The sequence below is a fragment of the Mytilus edulis genome, chromosome 10, assembly GCF_963676685.1.
Source record: "Mytilus edulis chromosome 10, xbMytEdul2.2, whole genome shotgun sequence".
Taxonomy (NCBI): domain Eukaryota; kingdom Metazoa; phylum Mollusca; class Bivalvia; order Mytilida; family Mytilidae; genus Mytilus; species Mytilus edulis.
This window is the reverse complement of record NC_092353.1, coordinates 16938079-16959635: the sequence shown is the minus strand read 5'-3', so window position 1 is coordinate 16959635 and position 21557 is coordinate 16938079. Positions and strand designations below refer to the sequence as shown.

At 32.4% G+C, this 21557-nt stretch overlaps 1 protein-coding gene across 1 annotated transcript in view; it reads right to left on the bottom strand.

The window, feature by feature from the left end:
* LOC139490504 (uncharacterized) overlaps nucleotides 1-14426 on the bottom strand; it is a 154580-nt gene extending 140154 nt beyond the window's left edge. The window contains exons 1-2 of the mRNA XM_071277282.1: nucleotides 14358-14426; nucleotides 5684-5758 (exon numbers count right to left, since the gene is read on the bottom strand). The gene's annotated coding sequence lies outside the window, so the exon portion shown is untranslated. The remainder of the gene's footprint in view (nucleotides 1-5683; nucleotides 5759-14357) is intronic.
* Nucleotides 14427-21557: the final 7131 nt, after the last annotated feature.

Below are 21557 nucleotides of genomic sequence, written 5' to 3'. Positions count from 1 at the left end.
TTTATAAAATGACTATACAAAAGATATATGATAAAACTGAAGTATTAACTAATTACAGGAAACAACCGAAATACACTACATAACCCGAAGAAATGCAGCACATCCGAATAAGTTTAAACCTCAACGCCAAATGACGTCATGTTTGAAATTGTAAAAAATGACAAAAAGATTACGTCACATTTGAATTTGTAAAACAAAATAGCGTCGTCCAAAGGAGTGAAAAAAGGCATGGCGTCATTTATTAAGACGAATAAAGGGCATGGCGTCATTTAAAAATGGCATGACGTATATCCATGCTAAATATGCTTGGGGGAAACACTATTAAATAAGTTCGGTGAAAATGGACGTCATACTAACTAAAACTGGGTCGCTGCCAGTGCTGGTTGATGTTTCGTACCCGAGAGAAACACCTGCCCAGTAATCAGCACTTCAAGTTGGTGTTGAAATGAATATCAATTATGTGGTCATTATTATGAATTTACTGTAAACAAAAGTATGAATTATTCGAAATACTAAGGATTTTCTTATCCCAGGCATAGATTACCTAAGCCATATTTGGCCTAACTTTTTGAATTTTGGGTCCTTAATGCTCGTAATTCAACTTAATACCTGATTTGCTTTCTAACTATTTTCATCTGAGCATCACTGGTGAGTCTTTTGAAGACGAAACGCCCGTCTAGCGTATCCAGTTATAAGCCTGGTACCTTTGATAACAATAAAACATATAACTGAAACTAAATGAACTGAAATTAACAATCATAAAATAGTTTCCTTAGTTCTCAACCTTTCCACTATACGTGGATAGGTCGAGTAGGGCGCAACACAACAGAAACCAAGACCACCTTTGCTTAAAATTGTCCATAAACAAGTGCATAAATTTTAACGGATAGTCAATTTTATGAAAATATTTATCTTTAGTTTTTTAACTTACACAATCTAGATGTTTAATTTTCATATTAACAAAAGTTAATCTTTCTAGATTGAAAGATAACGAGACAAAAGCAGACGGTGGTCTCGAAAACTTAAAAAAATTAAGTATACTTTTAAAATTGTCATATACAAAGAACTATGGTAAACACTCAAAAATGTTTTGACCTGAAAGATCTTTAGATTTTATTTTGACATGATTTTTGTTGGATTTTCGATCAATATGCAGCAAAGATTAACTTTTTTCAATTTCAGTTTCAAAAGCTTCTAATACAATTATATTATGATTAACACATTGTGTCTCTACACGAATGTTTCCAATAACACAGTTTAACATAAAATATATCTAAAATATACGATTGATGTTTGGAAATGACTTCTTAAAATCATACACAAGGTATGTTAAAACTTCTTTAAAACACAGTTCTGTAACTTTGAACATATCTAAAAAGTAGTAAAATTGCAAGACAGTTGTATGCATTATACACTATAGTAAAGTTATAATTCTGTCCATATCAGTTGTTATTCTGGCTTTGCAAGTTGGAACACCTAAACGATTTTTAATTTGATGCATATGATAAGCTGTATACCATATGTGTGATCATACAAAAATAGAGACTTATTTCCTCTATTCGACTCTGAACTGACAATGTCCATTTATACACCTCAAGCATATATTTTTACATTTTATAACTTTAAACCTCAGTTTTGTATTAGAAATTAGTATGAACAATCATCCAGGAGAAATACTGTGAAAAAAATCTTATACAAGATACAGCAAAGAATATTCAACTGTTCGGTTATATTTTATTTGATCTACCTGTGAAATGGCGCTTTTTTTTTATTTGGCGCAAATGAAATATAACATTGTGGCGCATATGAAAGATTGGATTTTTTAAAAATTGGCGCAAATGCAATGCGCCCTTCGAGACAATGGCGTCATCCAAAGAAGTGAACTCGTGATCAGTATTGTCACCGGCATTGTTTTACTATTGATTATCTCGACCTTCACCAAGAAGATTGAATTTTCTATTGTTCTCAGTCATCAGTTTAGCCACTGTTATAGAAAGTACATATTTTTTATGAAACTGAAGTTTTCCTTCATTTTTTTTTATTGCAAAAATCAATTCTATAATATAAAAAAAAGAAAAAAATACGTTATGTATTTAATCCATCCGAAATGCTTTTCTGGATTTTCCTTCATCAGGAACGCAAAAAGACGAATGTTTAAAAACCGCGGATGTATAAAAACAGAAACACCTGAAGAGCTATTTGACTAATAGTACCTTGAAACAAAATCCTTGTACGGTTAACTCTGTATGAAGGAGATTTATAAACGGAGATCTTCTTACATTTTTGGTATGAATCATGTGAAAACAGACGTATTTACTACTAAGCTGATTATACCCCTGGGAAGCAATAGTCAACCAGCAGAGGTATCGAGCTTTTGCTAGGAAAAATGAAAACAAGACGTTTTGAATTAAAAGCGTTCGAAGAGCTTTTATCTTGTTTATTTTCATCAAGACCGCTCCAAAAAAATATTCAAAAGCCAAGGATGCATAAGAATTCAAACAGTTGGAGAGCTATGCGACTAAAGTACCTAAAATAGTCAAATGTATATATATAAGAAGTAAATTGACTGAGGGAGTTGATTTCAACACTTATAAACATACAGTTTTAGAACAGTTATTAAAGGTACCAGGCTTATAATTGGATACGCCAGACACACATTTCGATTACACAAGACTCTTAGTGACGCTCATATCAAAATATTCAAAAAGCAAAAACAAGTACAAAGTTGAAGAGCGTTTAGTACCCAAAATTTAAAAAATTGTGTCAAAAAGAAATGTTTGTCATAAATTATGTCAGTACCGAGATATTGGGTACTGAGGTGATGATACACCAGGTACTAACAGTACACCAGCAGAGGTATTAACAATCATTCTGTGAATATTGCATGGCAATGCTTAGTCCCCTAACGTATACAAATTGCTTAAAATAGAGAAAGGAAATGGGGAATGTGTCAAAGCGACAAAAACCCGACCATAGAGCAGACAACACCCGAAGGCCACCAATGGGTCTTCAATGTAGCGAGAATTCCCGCACCCGTAGGTGTCCTTCAGCTGGCCCCTAAAAATATGTATACTAGTACAGTGGTAATGGACGTCATACTAAACTCCGAATTATACACAAGAAACTAAAATTAAAAATCATACAAGACGAACAAAGGCCAGAGGCTCCTGACTTGGGACAGGCGCAAAATTGCGGCGGGGTTAAACATGTTTATGAGATCTCAACCCCCCCCCCCCTATACCTCTAGCCAATATAGAAAAGTATACGCATAACAATACGCATATTAAAATTCAGTTCAAGTGAAGTCCGAGTCCGATGTCAAAAGATGTAACAAAAGAAAATAAATAAAATGACAATAATACATAAATAACAACAGACAACTAGCAGTTAACTGACATGCCAGCTCCAGACCTCAATTAAACTGATTGAAATATTATGTCTTCATCATATGAATATCAGGCACAATCCCTCCCGTTAGGGGTTTAGTATCATACCATCATAAGATATATGAAAAGAACATAACCCGTGTCATGCCAATATCTGTTTTTTTTTTAAATAAATGTGTTTAGTTCCGATGCAAAGACCCTATAAGTGAATCAATATCAAAGCCAAAATATGCAATCTTTAATGACCTGACAACAGTATCGTAATTGAATTGAAACAAATTTCTATAACTAGTCATGGTGTAAACTATATTAAAAATATCAAGTCATTAACTTCAAGCATGACGAAAAAAGGTGTTGAAAACAGATTATTAAAGTGAATTTTCTAAGTCCAAGTACCCTAACCCTACTCAAAATCATCAGACCAGAACAAATATTAAACTTAAACTGTAACTTATGATAAATTTATATACCAATTGTCAAATCAACATCTTTAAGCATGACGAAAAAAAGTTTGAAAAACTGATTACCTTAGTCAATCTTCGCATGTGTCATGTGTAATCTGTGTAATCTGTGTAATACTCGTCAGACCGGAAAAATAAATTAAACTTAATCTGTAACTTATAAAAAAGAAGATGTGGTATGATTGCCAATGAGACAACTATCCACAAAAGACCAAAATGACACAGAAATTAACAAATATAGGTCACCGTACGGCCTTCAACAATGAGCAAAGCCCATACCGCATAGTCAGCTATAATAGGCCCCGATAAGACAATGTAAAACAATTCAAACAAGAAAACTAACGGCCTTATTTATGTAAAAAAATGAACGAAAAACAAATATGTAACACATAAACAAACGACAACCACTGAATTACAGGCTCCTGACTTGGGACAGGCACATACATAAATAATGTGTCGGGGTTAGCGGGATCCCAACCCTCCCCCTAACCTGGGACAGTGGTATAACAGTACAAGATAAGAACGAACTATAAAAATCAGTTGAAAAAGGCTTAACTCATCAGATGGACAAAAATACAAGTGGACGTGGCAGGGTACTTATACAGCCCGACACAAAAAGACGCAATGAACAGATCTGAGAGTACTCGCAGTTATCTGACAGCTAGTTCAAAGCCACTAACAACTAATAAAAAAATCATGCATCCAAGACTAACTATCAATCCGTACACAACCAACATCCAATATATTTGGTGTAAAGACGTCATAAACAGCCAGAGAAAAACATGACCTTGTGCAATGCCAAGTTACAGGTATCGACAGATTGTAGATCCATGAATATGTATATGTATATAACATACTAGTAATATTTAGTTAGCTTTTAATTTACTGATAACAAAATCAATATTTATACCAATAAAAACAATATTCAATGATCTTATTACAGTGTTGAATAGGTAACCTTTTAGAATAAGTTTATTTAAAGGAGCGACAAGTTTAAATGGATCATTTCTAAATTTCCGGGCACGGTTAACATGGTTAACACCGTAAAAATGAGGATGTGCTATCCCGTTTGAAATAAGTTTTCTACAGGTACAACCAAACTTCAAAACCAAATCTTTATATCTATGGAAAAATTTAGTAAAGGTTTTAAGTAATTTATGGTAACGATATCCCTGGTTTAATAATTTACCAGTAATACATAGGTTGCGTTCGTTAAAATCAAAAACGTCACAACAGACACGGGCATAGCGAACAAGTTGTGAAATATAAACACCGTAAGATGGTGCCAAAGGAACATCACCATCTAAAAATGAAAAATTAACAATAATTGCCATGATGAAATTATATATATATCAATTTTCATATCAATATCTTAGCTTCAAGCATGGCGAATAAAAGTGCGGAAAATTGATTCGTTGAGTGAATTTTCTAAGTCAAAGGACCATCACTCTCCACAAAATTATTTTATCGGAACGCAATTCGAACTTGATCTGCAAATTGTCATGATAAAACAAAATACCAAATATCAAATCAATATCTTCAAGCATGAAGACAAAAGTGTCTGGAAAACTGATTTGCCGGACTGACGAAACGCGCGTCTGGCGCATATATAAAATGTTAATTCTGGTATCCATGATGAGTTTATGGACAGACAGGCAGACCTTGTGCAAACCTTAAGTCCTCATCGACTTCATTGGTTGGAAACTAAGAATATGCTTAACTAAAATATGAATTAAGCGGGTCCCTAATCATTATGAATTTTAATGAGCCATTCTTTTGAATTAGCGACATGTTTGTTCAATTCCACATTAAGATTTGTTAACAATAAGAACTTACTTGTATTATCATGAATTCATGACATTGATCCACCTTCATCAGATTTGACTTCGTCTACATACTTAAGGCGTGCAACTAAAACATAAGTTATAGACAAATGTATATCTTAGGGTTTTTCTAGTAGTAGAACACACTGAGAGGTGTCATGATGGATCATAGTGATGCCTTTCTTTAGGCACTTATAGGCACTTCTGACACACAGATATGTGTTATATGACCAAAAAAATTAAAACCCCTAAAAATGTGCATTATAAACCTCTGAAATCAAATTACTTTCGGCAAAGATTAACATAATTTGAATCCTATCTACCGACCACACTAAATATTTATATTAGTGTTTGGTACATTACATTTGATTGCATTTGATTGCACATCTTTACTGGTAAACTCAAGTAAGTACAGATAGAATATACTTATTTATATATTTTGTTATTATTTTCGAGCCGGATACGTTCGTTTTATTATAAACAAGCCCTTCGACCTGCAAGTATAACCAGATAAAATGTAAAAACATATCAAATTTTAGGATTAAAAGTACTAACTTTTACATGTCTTAATGTTTTTAATATTTACATTTGATTGTTTAAAGCGGGGTTCACACATTGCCGATTATTGCTCCCGTTTGAGATCAGACAGCGATACGACACGAAAAGTGAAAAAGTCGGATTAGTATCCTCAATTATCTGGAATGTCCTATTATTGTCTGAACGCAGTCGTTTTAGTTCGTAACAGATTCCTACTGGCCGGGAAGGGTCCGAATAGGTCGGCAAAGCACCCCGACAGTTAGGTGCGTCCCGTAACATTCGGGGAAACTCAGCCGATTTTGTCTAGTCGGATTACAATCGTGCCCATGTCGTGACAGATTCTGCTGTATCGGATCGAATTCCTAACAATGTTCTGTGTATTCGGGACGGTGTCCTGTGGAACGGGAATGATCTGGAGAAAGGAGTAGGTCCGGTAAGGACCGATTTTGGCCTCAAATTTCAGGTTCATCTGACGAAAGATGTTGACCACTTTTTAAACACTTAAGTGTCTATTTTATTTGATTCAATTAATTTATGTGAAAGATTTTAACTAATTTAGTCATTAAAAACGCTCCGATTCAAGCTCTAATATGGAAAATCTACCAAATATGCCGAAAAGTGTCACTTTTCAGATGGTTTTTGTCAAAAATGAAAGTGGCCGCATCCGTGTTCATCCTCAACCTTTATATATGTTATGTATTATCATCAAATACAACTTACATTTAAATATTTTGGATGAACACGAATGCGGCCACTTTCGTTTTACACGGAAACCGTCTAAATTTTAACCAAAATGCTAGAATTGTGAAGATTTCAGTAATTTAGCATGACTTAATGGTGCTAGTACTCGATATATGTACATCGTATTGTCAAAAACAGCCCATATTTATGTAGCAGAAGCATTCTACTGTCCAATAAATAACTAAAAGTATACATTTTAACAATTTTGTAAAACTGCTATATTTTGGGGCCAAAAAGGGGTCTTACTGGACCTACTCTAGAATTGTGAAGATTTCAGTAATTTAGCATGACTTAATGGTGCTAGTACTCGATATATGTACATCGTATTGTCAAAAACAGCCCATATTTATGTAGCAGAAGCATTCTACTGTCCAATAAATAACTAAAAGTATACATTTTAACAATTTTGTAAAACTGCTATATTTTGGGGCCAAAAAGGGGTCTTACTGGACCTACTCTAGAATTGTGAAGATTTCAGTAATTTAGCATGACTTAATGGTGCTAGTACTCGATATATGTACATCGTATTGTCAAAAACAGCCCATATTTATGTAGCAGAAGCATTCTACTGTCCAATAAATAACTAAAAGTATACATTTTAACAATTTTGTAAAACTGCTATATTTTGGGGCCAAAAAGGGGTCTTACTGGACCTACTCTAGAATTGTGAAGATTTCAGTAATTTAGCATGACTTAATGGTGCTAGTACTCGATATATGTACATCGTATTGTCAAAAACAGCACATATTTATGTAGCAGAAGCATTCTACTGTCCAATAAATAACTAAAAGTATACATTTTAACAATTTTGTAAAACTGCTATATTTTGGGGCCAAAAAGGGGTCTTACTGGACCTACTCCTTTTTCATTGCTGTTTTTCTGCCGATTGAGTTCAGATTGCATCCAGATCTTGTCGATTGCGAACCGTTTTTGCCGAAACCGTTCCGAAACAGTCCCGTTATTAATTCTAAATTCGTCAATGATACCCACGTCAGAGTACCGACAATTACAGAATACAATACGACTGAGACCAGACAAAGCCGTTTGCAATGCGATAGAGCGGACCTTGATAGGATTACGTTCCGACAGTACCTGATCATTCCGAGTATGCCGACAGTTTTCGAACGGATAACTTCCGTTAGCGTCGGTTCACTGTCTTGTCACTATCTGATCTCTGTCGGATTACATTCGGTAGAATCGGGACGCAGTCGTGACAGACTCGGTCGAATTTTACATGGCGAAAGATACAAATCGGATTAGAAGCGGATTTAGAACGGGATTATCGCGATAAATTCGCATGGAAACGGTTGAATATCGACGCTTCCTGAACAATATCTGATTGTTGTCGTGATTAAATTTTTTTTTTTACAAATTTTAATAAAGTCTGAATTTCCATCCACGATTCATAGGATCTTGATCAGACTTTTAATAAATTTTAATCGGGAATGGTCCTGTCAAGGACGGCAGTAAAAATCGTGAATGTGTGACCCCAGCTTAAGAAAATACAAACCACAAGATTAGAGCACAAAGTCGGGATTCATGTTCATAAAACATGAATAATGAATATCCCATTTACTACAGCATGAACCAAATCCTTCACACGAATGTGTTTAATCTTGCACGTTTCAAATGTGTTATGAAAATGTTTGGCATTATTTCATTCATCTCGCATAATGTCCCTTTATTGACGAGATAAATTGACAAACACTTATTACGAAAATTTTGAAGATGCATCAACGACGTTTTTATTTTTTTTATTTCAGTAAAAAAACACAAATAACTTTAAGGAATGTTTCTGCTTTAACAAAATGTACCCTTCTGTTGATTCAATCCTAAACATAATATCGAAATTTTATAGAAAATCCCTTGTACTCTATATTGTATCATGAAATTATTATATAAATCGTTGTAATGCCCCTTTAAAACTGTAAGAATTTCTAATGCTTGTGATCGAATGAAATGAAAGAAATGACAGTACTACATACTTAACTGTGGAATTAAGGTGGCTCGGGACTATTCGACTGTGCATAATTTTACGCATGAATTACAAAAGTATTTGTCGTACATTCGATATAATTTTCTTAAATATATTGATTGATTAGAAATGTTAAATCATTGTAGTTATGTGACTAATTATAATAAAATATTTTCGTTATTATCCGTATTTGTTAAAGGGTCAAAAAAGACATTTCACCCATTTCCACCATTTTCCCGCCAAAATTTGGGTTTTAAAGCAAATTTTTTTCCCCTATCGATGACCTATGTTTTTTATTTGCTCATTCTTTGAAGCTATAGTTCAGCTTTTTATATTACAGTTCTGGACCAAGTGTCATATAACGTTTTTTTTTTTATATTCCGCTAAAATATGTCAACACCTCTATTTTCCCTATCATTTCATTGAAAAATGGTCTCTTTAACATACCTGTTGAGTCTAAAGTAAAATTTTGAGCTTAAATGGTCCGTGACCCCCTATTTTTTTCTACCAATTTGATTCACTTTCTGTAAAGAATAAAATAACAAAAAATACGGCACTTCTGATAGAAACTTCGAATAGGCCCGAGCCACCTTAACTTGATACCACAATAGACGTCGAACCCTGAACAATCTGGGCAGGTATAAACACCCAATTGAAGCTTGACATGACCTGAATATTTTAATTGTGATTAAGTATGTGAATCATCCTTAAATATGTGACGCAGCATAGCTTTCTGAAACATGATGATTGTGTTCAAAGATCTATAAAAAAGTTCAATAATCACAATATTCATTTTTTATGAAGTTTTAATTACACTCTTTGGACCTTAATGTGAACTAATTTGAAATCGGGCACCAAATTACACAAATCTATATATATGATTCAGAATGATTCAGAATATCAAAGAACTCTATTTTTTAAATTTTGGATGAAATTAATCAATTGAAAAGTTAATTTCTGACCCTTCGAACCTCAATGAGGATTTATTTGTAAACGGAGCTAAAAATTCAAATTCTAAATACACGCGGTTATATTCAGCACATTAAAGAACTCCAAGAATTATTTTACTTTTTGAATTAAGGCCTATTGAAGTTAGTCAAGAAATAAGCAATTTATACAAAGTATTAAAAAATATTGTGTCTGGTCCCTTTATCCTAAACGTTTAGGGCGATACCACCTTAAATCAATCTCAACCTTCCTGTTTTTGTCAGAAACCTTGTGGTATAATACATGGAGAACTATAGACTGAAAACCAGAAAATCGTTTTTTTTTCCTTTTTGGCCCGTCATTTCTAAACGTTTTGGTCATAACCCCTTATATTCAAGTTGTTTGTTTGCAAACCACTTTTTTTCTGACGACGCATCGTGTATTGTCTAATGCAATGATTCATTTATATCAGCAATGTGTATTATCAGCTTTTCTTTAACGTCGTTTAAACGATGGGCGGATCTTATAAATACAACAAATCGGTTGTGCTCATTATTGTCAGATGACCCGACAGTGTGGGCGTATAAGCTCCTCCTATTCTGTATCAAAATGTCAAACATGTCGCATTACAAGCCATTGCAACTGAATATTTTAACAGGTAAATACTATTAAAACTTGATAAATGCCAAGACCGTACACGTGAAGAAAAATATATGTCTTTAATTTAGCATGAAACGCATTTTGTTTTACATCTTTCTGTTATAGAACATGTTTGAGAAAAACAGTCTTGGTAAATAACAAACTGGTGTTCCATACAAAAACATTTATATAGATATGCAGTAAATATATTTATATATATTATCAGTCGCAATACAATACATACAATAAACAAAAGACAGCGTTGCATAATATTATGTATTTTCAATTTAAAATCTGAAGTAATGTTAAACAAAATTAATTTTGTTTTTGTTTTTTAAAATATATATATTCAGATATTCAGATATTGACATTGAGATGACCCAATCATACCTAAAAATAAAAGTTGGAATTAATATTCTAATAATAGTTTTATTGGAAAATCCAGTCTATTCATGAATCTTTGTAATGCAAACATATTATATATACAGACGCGAGAGTTGAGATATATCTATTTTGGTTGTTTGTTTCTAACTACTGTCGACTTACTATAATTCTTTATTTTGACAAACGCTCGTCACTGTTTTCGAGCATAAATAACTTGTAAATAACCATCACAAAAAAGTCATTTTTACGTTCGTTTGGAATATTATTCACAATCTGCTGATACATGTATTACCCTGTGATTCTTGACAATATTATCCTCGTCGTCCTTGACGATGAGTTTATGTTATAGAACCTAGTTGAAAGGCATTTGAATATAAAAAAAAAGCTATTCACTTCATGCATAAAATACGCAGTTAAGTTTTTTTGCACAAGAAAGGCAAGGATGCTGTCAGTTTTGAACTGGCGTTGTCAGCTTATTTCTGATATATGAGGTTGACTGTCCCTTTGGTATCTTTTGCCCCTATTTGGTGAATATTTGTATCAATTACTTTAATAACATGATTATAGTTTAAATTGAATAAATGTAGATTTGTATATGTTTTAGCGAATCTTTTATGTAATAACAAAATTTAAATATCCTTAAGTGGTCCAAAGGTGTGGAATTCAATATCAAGTGAAATTTAAAAAAAAACTACATCTTCAACCAAAATATTTAGATTACAGTTTTCTACATTTTTCTGTATTTGTCAATGAAAAAACATAATATTTATAAATATACATTATTGTTCCTTTTTCTTTTCTTGTCATTGTACACAGCTACTTTTGCATAGGTACTATTTCTGTACTAAAAAAATGAAGTACTGGAAATTTACTTTTAATATTTAGTACTATTTCTTTACTTTAAAACTATTGTAATATTTAGGTACTTGTATTTTACAGTACGTGAGTTGTACTAAATATTTTTGTACATAAATAATACAATATTCCACGTTTGAAAATCATAACTTTTAAGAGATTTTAAATAGAAAAACTTTCAAAATGCTGAAAATGTAAAGTTAGTAACCAAAAATCTGTAGTACCTAAATTTCAAGTACTGAATATTGAAAGTAGATTTCCAGTACTACAAATTTTTAGTACAGAAATAGTACCTATGCAAAAGTAGCTGTGTAGTCATAGATTTAATTGTTTTTTTATAAATATTTTAATCATTTGTACCAAACTTAACTTAATTATTCTTCCTGTAATGGGCTTCTTTAATATTTGTTTTGATTTGATTTATATACAAGCCATTATATTTCAAAAGTGTGAAATTTATAAGTTAAGCCGCAAAGTATACTAATAGTGTATTATGTTGTTGCTATTGTAATATTTTGTGTTTTCATACATCTATTGTTTATATGTGTGGATTAGTAGATGTATTTGATATTGTATGTAGAGAGCCTTATTGAAAATTGGAAGAATCCAAATGAGTTACTTTTTTAAATAAAGATGTTATTATATCAGATTATTACATGGCATTTTTCATATCGCAATGCGGCTCGAGGGCTGATAATACATGCGATATGAAAAATGACATGTTATGATCTTTTTATCATATGCTTCAACAATGGAGAAAAATCACAAATTCATATATTGATCCTTTTACGTGGTTCCCAAATAGAAGTTCAAAGAGTGAAAAGTTGACGGACGTCGGATCCCAAATTTAGTACATTCGATATGAAATCTGTCTATCAGATGCCGCAATAGAAAAAAAAAACATTTTAATATGGACGAAACGACAAAAGAAATGATTCAAAAATATACATAATGAACACTGTTTGAAAAAGTAAACTTTTTTAACGTAACTTTCTAAATTATGTTTTAAACTTTTAAAAAACACATTTATTTAATAATTTGATGATTTTTTTTTTATTATTATTTTACAAAATATACTTTCCAGTATCCAAATAATTGTTTTGCTATAAAATTGAGATTGTACAGTCTACTTTGTAAGTTTTTTAGTGAAAATGTAGCATTGAGGTATATTTTCCGGAATTTGCCGAGTATCACAGTAATGCCATGCGATAACGTTACGGAAAGGCATGTGATAACACTCGAAGCATGTGATAAATTTTTCATATCAGCCCGCTAAGCAACAATTCGAAAAATATGGAATTTGCGTTGATTTAATGCTATTATCATACAGTAAAAGTCATATGTTATTTAGTCTAAGTATATGATAATTATTATTATTATTATTATTATTATTATTATTATTATTATTATTATTATTATTATTATTATATAACAACTAGACAGTTATCAGATTCAATGGATATATTAATTTCGGTATTGAAATAATGCAGGATTCAATTTTCATTCATTGCCCCCAAAAAATATCAGATGTTTGCATAACATGTATCTAAATATACATGCAATACAAAGAAGAGAACATTACAATCAACGTTAGAATAACATAAAAACAGAGAGTCTGAGCTTAATGTAGTAGTGTGGTTGCTTCAAGTTTTACTTAATTCACTAGACAACTTTCGAATTCGATGCGTTTCCGTCAAAAACTTTGGTTTTAGTGAACGTCATTCGTGCGTTTAGGGGCGTCGTCATTTCCGTTCCAATGTTGAGCGAGTGGTTGGAAAACTATAAAGCTTTATTGCACAAATTATTCGGCAAATTAAATTCTCATTTATAATTGAAAATTAGCACCGCTGTTGTTAGAGAATTGTGATTAAGTACCTACTGAACAAACTTTATTTCTAGTTTATCCTGCACAATTACGATCACTAAGACGATTGATAGACTTTAATAGTGCAGGAATACAGGCGATCCCCTCTATCTGGTAAATGACGTCACAAAGGCGCGCATAATTGACGAGTTTTTTCCGATGACCTATGAACTCGAAAGTGGTCTATTGTATTTTATTATAAATTTTAATGTCCGAGTTTCCGTTTTACGATTTTGATATCAAAGTTATTTATAAATATTTGGAAGAAAGTCTGTTTTATGGTAGCAATAACTATATTTTGTTTTAATGAAAACAAAAATGAAGAAAGAAAACAAGAAAACAAGCTATATAAAGAGACATTAATTGTCGAATTGCACATCTAGTGGAGAAATATGGGGACCGTTTATGTTATAACACATATTGTAATTTCATTTATACTTTGCTTATGTTATTCTAATTTCCAAGACAAAGGTCTATTCATACACAAATGGAGAAAAAATAAATAAATTAGGAAACCCTCAATTAATAGGAACCGTAGGTTCAGATAAAAATAGGAAATCAATACGATTGGTCGCTATTATTAGAAAGATCAAATCCAAGTAAATATTTACATCTGAAAAACAAATGCTATCAAAAGTATCGAATTCACAGATTATTACACGAGCTTTATTATGTTTTATGCTAAGTTGTACTAATGCAATTTGGGAAAAAATATTAGGAATATAAATGTTATGCATACGACAGTCAAAACTAGAGAAAACTTACCACTTAAGGGTAATGTTTACAAACATTACGTAGAATTCTAATAAGGAAGTGAAGTTTTTCTGCGGAACTGAAAAGTCCCACACAATTTGCCTTACAAATCTAGTGGTTGTCAGTATATTTGAGATAAGGGTAATCGGTAATTGTTAGATAAAACTTTTAAATAAAAAATTTAAAATAACATAAATAATACCGATTTATCTGCAACAGATGCGCAACTGATACTGACATTTGAAATGTCAGGGGTCGTCTCAAAACTTGTAAAAATTGTATACATATGAAATAGGTATGAGGAATTCTATTTGCCTTTTCCAAATGCCTAATATTTAAAAGAAGTTTAAATTTACAGAATGGTTTTGCATGATTGAAAGATGTTCTTCCAAAAACGGAATTCAAATAATCATGTAGTGTACATGTCTACCCTAGATGTATGTGAAAATTAAATTTTTTTCCCCAAACAAACGGCTGATTAGTTCTTTAGGTAATAAGTAAGTTGAAAGTTATAAATAGTTTTGGAAAACAGTCTTTTTTATGACCAATAGCCATATAGAAATTGCGAAATCAAATAGAGTAGATAACATAAAGAAAGATTATGTCCTCTCGCTGACAAAAGGGATAGAAGATGAATTTATGGTTTAAAATGTCAAATTTTACAAAAATGGAGGCAACACAATTTAGGAAATGGAAAGTATAGTCATATCTTTCACTAAAATGTCTGATAATTTTTTTTGTATATTTATGTTTTTAGTTAATGCGTATGAAGTTATTGTTATGGGGGTTATGGTCTGTATTAAAAGTACTAAGAAATAACCTAACGGACAATAAAAACACAAATCAATTACAAATTTGTGATTTGTTATTATGAGCCGACACTAAGCCGGTTCATTTTATGATATGGGTTTAAGATTCTTACATGAGTTTTATCTGTATTTCTTTTTTCTGCGGTAAGGGAAAATTAAAGATTTTAGGTTATTAAAATAAAAACATTTTTTATTGATTTTTATATCAAAAGAAGAAATATTCATAACAATGAATGTCCTTTGTTTTATTATGCTCAGAATGCGTGACCCGTATTTGGGGGATTCCCCAAACCATGTTATTTTTATAAATGAAAGCAAGGTACCAATTTCTTACAACTAAAATGGGAAATTATTTATAATTTGCCCTTTTTCTCTCTCAAAATGGTCATTTCATATTCTATTTTGATCATTATATATATACGGTTTTCATCATTTATAAAAAAAATATAACAAAGATATATTTACTTTAGAGGTTATCAATCTAGGGAGTTTTTATAAGTAAGTAAGTAAGTAAGTAAGTAAATTATTTATTATAGTGACATGTGTTTTTCACAAAATATTATATAATACAGTGAGATATAAAAACAATAATTAGAACACCCGACCCTTTGGGTCTATAAGTCACTTTAAACATAAATTTCAATGGTACGACGAACAAAAATAAATAAAATGTTATCGAAAATTTTCATATAAAAAGTTTTTTCTCTTACTGAAAGCTTGCAATAGATATTTAGCAGTTTTTCTCGGATGTTGACATAGTAAATATTTAAACTGTTCTTCATTTGATAGTATACATAAATTGTCTATTTGTGAGAAATGTTGCAGTCGCAGATTGTTATAAAAGTTACAGTTTATAAGGAAATGAAATTCGTTTTCCACACAGTTATCGCTACACATTTTACACAAACGGTCACATTCGTCTTCACCTACAAAACGACCAGTTTCTAACCTGAGAGGAAGAATGCCACACCTGAGTTGCGCTATTATGGATCTTTCAGTACGGTTAAGATTAAGTTCAATGTATTGTTCACAGCAGTATTCAGATTTTATGAGCCTGTATGTTCGTAGTTTCGGAAAGTTTATTAAACCTTTCTGCCAATCTGCGCAGCATTTATCTTTGAGCAATGTTTTACACATCAGTGAATCGCATGTGTTTTTTGTAATAAAATTGCTCTCTAGTCCTATAACTGACATAATGTTTTTCACTTCGGATGACCAATTGTTCATTCATTTTTCGTAGTCCCAAATTGAAGACGCGTTTACATATACGAGTGTCGTCCATTGATAAAAGTTTGTTCCAATACCTTATCATATTGCACCATCGTCGTTCCTTTGAGTTCATCAAACCAACTTCACCGTTTATTGCCAATGTCGGTGCAAATTTATGGACGCCAAGAAAATAACGAATTGCTTTGTTCTGGATTTGATTCAAGCAAGCAAAGTCTTTGTATCCCCAGATCGAAGAGCTGTAGTCAAGCACTGGTACTACACAAGAGGTAAAAAGTTTCTCAAAAGTTTTAATTCCGAAGTCTTTTAGATGATGAATCTCGGAGATAACTCCTCCTAAAGCTCTACCTCCAGCTTCTGATAGTCTATTTGCATTATCTCTAAAGTCCTTTAGGTCGTGAAAAGTTACACCGAGATATTTGTATGTGTCAGTTATTTGAAGTAGATTGTCACCGATTTTGAACTGGAATTCACTTCTTTTAGATCGAGACGGACGAAAATGCATAACTTTTGATTCCTCTGTATTTATCAAAACACGCCATCGCTTGCACCACTCATGAACTTTATCAAGCATGCATTGCATGTCAGTTTCAGATGAGGCCAATAAGACTATGTCGTCCGCATATAAATAAAGGCAACAGTAGTATACCGCTGTTCAAAACTCATAAATCCATGGACAAAAAACAAAATCGGGGTAACAAACCAAAACCGAGCGAAACGCATTAAATATAAGAGGAGAACAACGACACAACATCGAAACGCAACACACACAGAAACAGACCAATCATCAGACAAAACACCACGAGAATAACAAATGTAACATGAAAACCAAATACATGAATTTGGGATAGACAAGTACCGTGCCACGTCTTATCTCAATATCTCAAAAATAAGAGAAAACACAAACGACTCAACGTTAAAATGCAACACAAAGAGAAACGAACAATATATAACAATGACCATCTTCCTGACTTGGTACAGGACACTTTTAAAGGGGAATAAAAGTGGTGGGTTGAACCTGGTTTTAAGGCATGCCAAACCTCGCACTTTAATGGCAAAGTTAAATATAACATTGAAATGACAACATAATATTACAGGACTACAATACAAATAAATAGGAGAACATATTAGACACAGAAAAACATGATTAATAGATAACAAAAAGCATCAGGTTTAAAATTCAATATGCCAAAAACGCGCCTTGCCCACACAAGACTCACCAGTGACGCCCAGATATAAAAGATCGAAAGTGAAAAAAGTACAAAGTTGTACAGCACTGAAGATCAAAAGTTGAAAAGGTTTCGCAAAATACGGCATTGTTTTTATGCCCGGGATAAGAACATTCTTATTATATAGAACAATTCATGCTATTGCAAACAGTAAATTTTATCAAATGAATATGAAAGAGATATACACAAAGAAACTAAAGTATTTACTAATTACAGAAAACTAAACCTGAATACATAACGCCTAGATATAAAAGATCGAACGTGAAAAAGGTACAAAGTTGTACAGCACTGAAGATTAAAAGTTGAAAAGGTTTTGACAAATACGGCATTGTTTTTATGCACGGGATAAGAACATCCTTATTATATAGAATACTTAATGCTATTGCAAACAGTAAATGTTAACAAATGAATATGAAAGAGATATACATAATGAAACTAAAATATTAACTAATTACAGAAAACTAAACCCAAGTTTATCACAAAATAGACACACATCCGAATCAGTCCAAGCGTCAACGTTATTAAAAAAATTGTGACGTCACATACGATGGCGAAAAGGCAGAAACGTTATGCCACATTTGAATTTATGAAATTTAGAAACAGCATGACGTCACATATGAAAAACTATCATTCAAAAATGAGATAGAATTAGGATTGATTTAGAACTAAATACTGATAATTCATTTAAACAAAATGCATATTGCAATACTTATTAATAGCAATTAACAGTAATATATATATGTCCAGTTTGTAATGAATCCAACTTCAAACGTAAATAATCGTACAAAATTTAATATAATTAATAAAGAGGAGGTGGTTAATTTTTCTATACGTCATACCTAAATATATAATAAGAAGACGTCAACACATTTGACAAAATCTGATGAGAATTACAAATATAACATTAAACATGTAAACTAAATACATGAATTTGGGATAAACAAGTACAGAAACACGTCTTATAGTAATGCGAATTCACATTCAGCAAAACGGTCACAATCGGGAATAAGTCACGTTTGGTAATTAAAAGATTAGACGACATAATGACAAACCACAATCTACCATGTGGTAAAAATGTCCTTAGCTAGTTTGGTTAAAGAGACATTATATGGATCAACCAATTCGTGATGGTGTCCATAAAATTTACGGAGTGTCAATTTTAATCTGTCCTCCTCATAACTTTGTTGGAGCAGTTTCTGCGTAAGGAGCACACTCCTGTATATGAAGTCCGTATAGTGTGAACAAGCACGTGAATAACGTATCAATTGTGATATGTAAACACCATACGAAGGGGCAGAGGGTATGTTACTGCTGAGAAATGGGAAATTGATAATTGGGAAATTGAAATCGTCCCGTTTATCATAGATTTTTGTGTGAAGTCGTCCATCTACGTCAATATTGAGGAAAAGATCAAGGTATGAAGCAGTCCTTCTAGTATCAGTAGTATCCTTAATTTCAAGTTCACTGGGATATATGAGATGTAAGTATTGGCTGAAGTATGGGTTGTTCAACGATAAAACATCATCAATATATCGAAAAGTAAAATTAAAGAATTTCGCAAGGTGCTTTTTCTTTTTGTCTTTTAGAAGGTTCTGAATAAATTCTGCTTCATACGAATACAAAAACAAATCAGCCAGCAGGGGTGCACAATTAGTACCCATTGGAATACCGACTGTCTGTTGAAATATAAATCCTCCAAACTCAACAAATATATTGTCGATCAAAAAGTCCAGCATTTTAATAATATCATCTTCAGTATATTTTCTGGAAGATTCAGTGTGATTCTTCACAAAATATGAAGTATTGTATCCCAAAACAAGAAATTTGTATCTACGATTCCCATTTTTATAGAAAAAGCTCTGTTTTATGAGTTGGTGAAGTCGATCTTTCAACTGAGCATGGGGAATAGTAGTATATAGCGTAGAAAAATCAAAAGTTTTTATGTTGCTGCAAAATTGCAAAGATTGTGATCGAAGGTTAAGCAGTAGATCTTTCGAATTTTTGAGAATCCACATCTGGTTAACACCACTGGTAGAATATATCTCCTCACAATATTTTTGAAGCCCATCTTTAACTGTAGAAAGAATAGTAGTCAATACTTTAGAAAGATGTTTAGTCGAACATTTTGAAGACCCAGCTATGTATCGTTCTTTATATGGAGTTTTGTGTAATTTAGGTATCCAGTATAATGAGGGCAAGTTTTCTTCGTTTTCTTTGATGTTGATACCAAAAGAAAGAAGGACAGATTTATGATTTTGTAAAATTTCATCCTTGGTAAATGATGTTAAAGAATATGTAGGATTACCAGTAGTTTGATCAATTCCAAGCTCTGTAGTGAGACATTGCAAATAATGTTTTTTACATATGAAGACAATATTATTGGAGGCTTTATCTGCCGGAACAACGACATATTTTTCATGCAAAGAGGATAAAGCATCCACAACCTCCGGATTCTTGAAAGGGTTCCGGATTCTATAAAAGTAATGAAAGCGTTGAGTCGCCAATATTTACACCAAGTCCGAGACTGTTTACTTCCTCTACCAGATCGTTGATAAAAATCGAAAATAACGTCGGGGATAAATTATCCCCTTGTTTAACACCAGAACTGCATACAAACCACTGTGAAAGTCTGTTGTTCACACGAACACAAGCAGAAGTACTAAGGTAAATGTTTTTAATCGAGTTGTAAATTTTCCCATCAATGTTATTTAACAAAAGCTTATATAACAGCAAATCTCGGTCAACAAAATCGAACGCTTTCTTAAGATCAATAAAAGTTGCAAATGAAGTCTTCAGGTTTCTCGATACAGCATTAAGAGTAAATACATGATCCTCACACGATCGATCGGAGCGAAAACCATTTTGTTCGTCTGCTAAAATATCGTTGGACTCTAAATATGATGATAATCGACTGTTTATGAATGCACTGTACAGTTTTGATATACAAGAAAGTAAACTAGTTCCTCGGTAATTGAGAGGTACACGTGGATCTGAAGATTTGTCTTTTAGAATTGGACAAAGTATAGCCTGTCTCCAAACAGACGGAATTATACCGGTTTCAAAAATCAGTTGGAACAATGAATGAATTACAGCCACTATAGATTCATACTTCAGTACTTCGTATGGAATACTATCTATACCACAACTTTTGCCGTTTTTTGTTTTGTACACAAGCCGTCTAACTTCTTCGATGGTTATAGTTGTATTTATTTCTTGATTTTCATTATAAAGCGGGTCAAGCATTTTGTCCTCTAATGACGATTTGTGTGTTGAAACTTGCCTATAAAATTCATCGTCGAAATTTGAAGCGGCATTGTCCGTATTGTATATGTTCTGAAATTCCGTTTTCCATTTATTCAATATAGTTTAATCATCCGTGAGAATCATTCCATCTTCGCCATATACCTCCATCGGAATTCTCTGGGTTTTACGAGGTCCGAGTTTTTTAATTTTTTCCCAAAATTCATTAGGGTTCGATGTTGTCATGTTTTCAACTTCAACACAAAACGAATGTCTAAATTGTCGTTCACATCGCTTTAAAGTGCGGTCTAATATTTTTTGGGCAGTATGAAATTCTTCACGGAGTTTACGTTTAACGGACAAATTACCTCTGAATTTAAGAAATCCTTTTTCTTTATTACGCATTGAATGCCACAGTGAGCCAAGATGGTCATTCCAATAAGGTTTTCCCACTTTAAAACGTTTACTTGTCTTTCTACTAGTGTCGAAAACTGGAATTTTAGCGTTCATTTCGTCAATGATTATATTACACAAATCTAAATATATATTATCCATATTAGTCTGATTTTCTCTTGTGGTTTCTATTCTGAATATCAAAGTATGCAAAGCCGTTTTACGCATGTCCGACGCTAGAAAATCATTTGGTATTGAGTTTAATTTGTATCGTTTTGGCAGAAAACTCGTAACTTGGTAGGATTCGTTAGCTT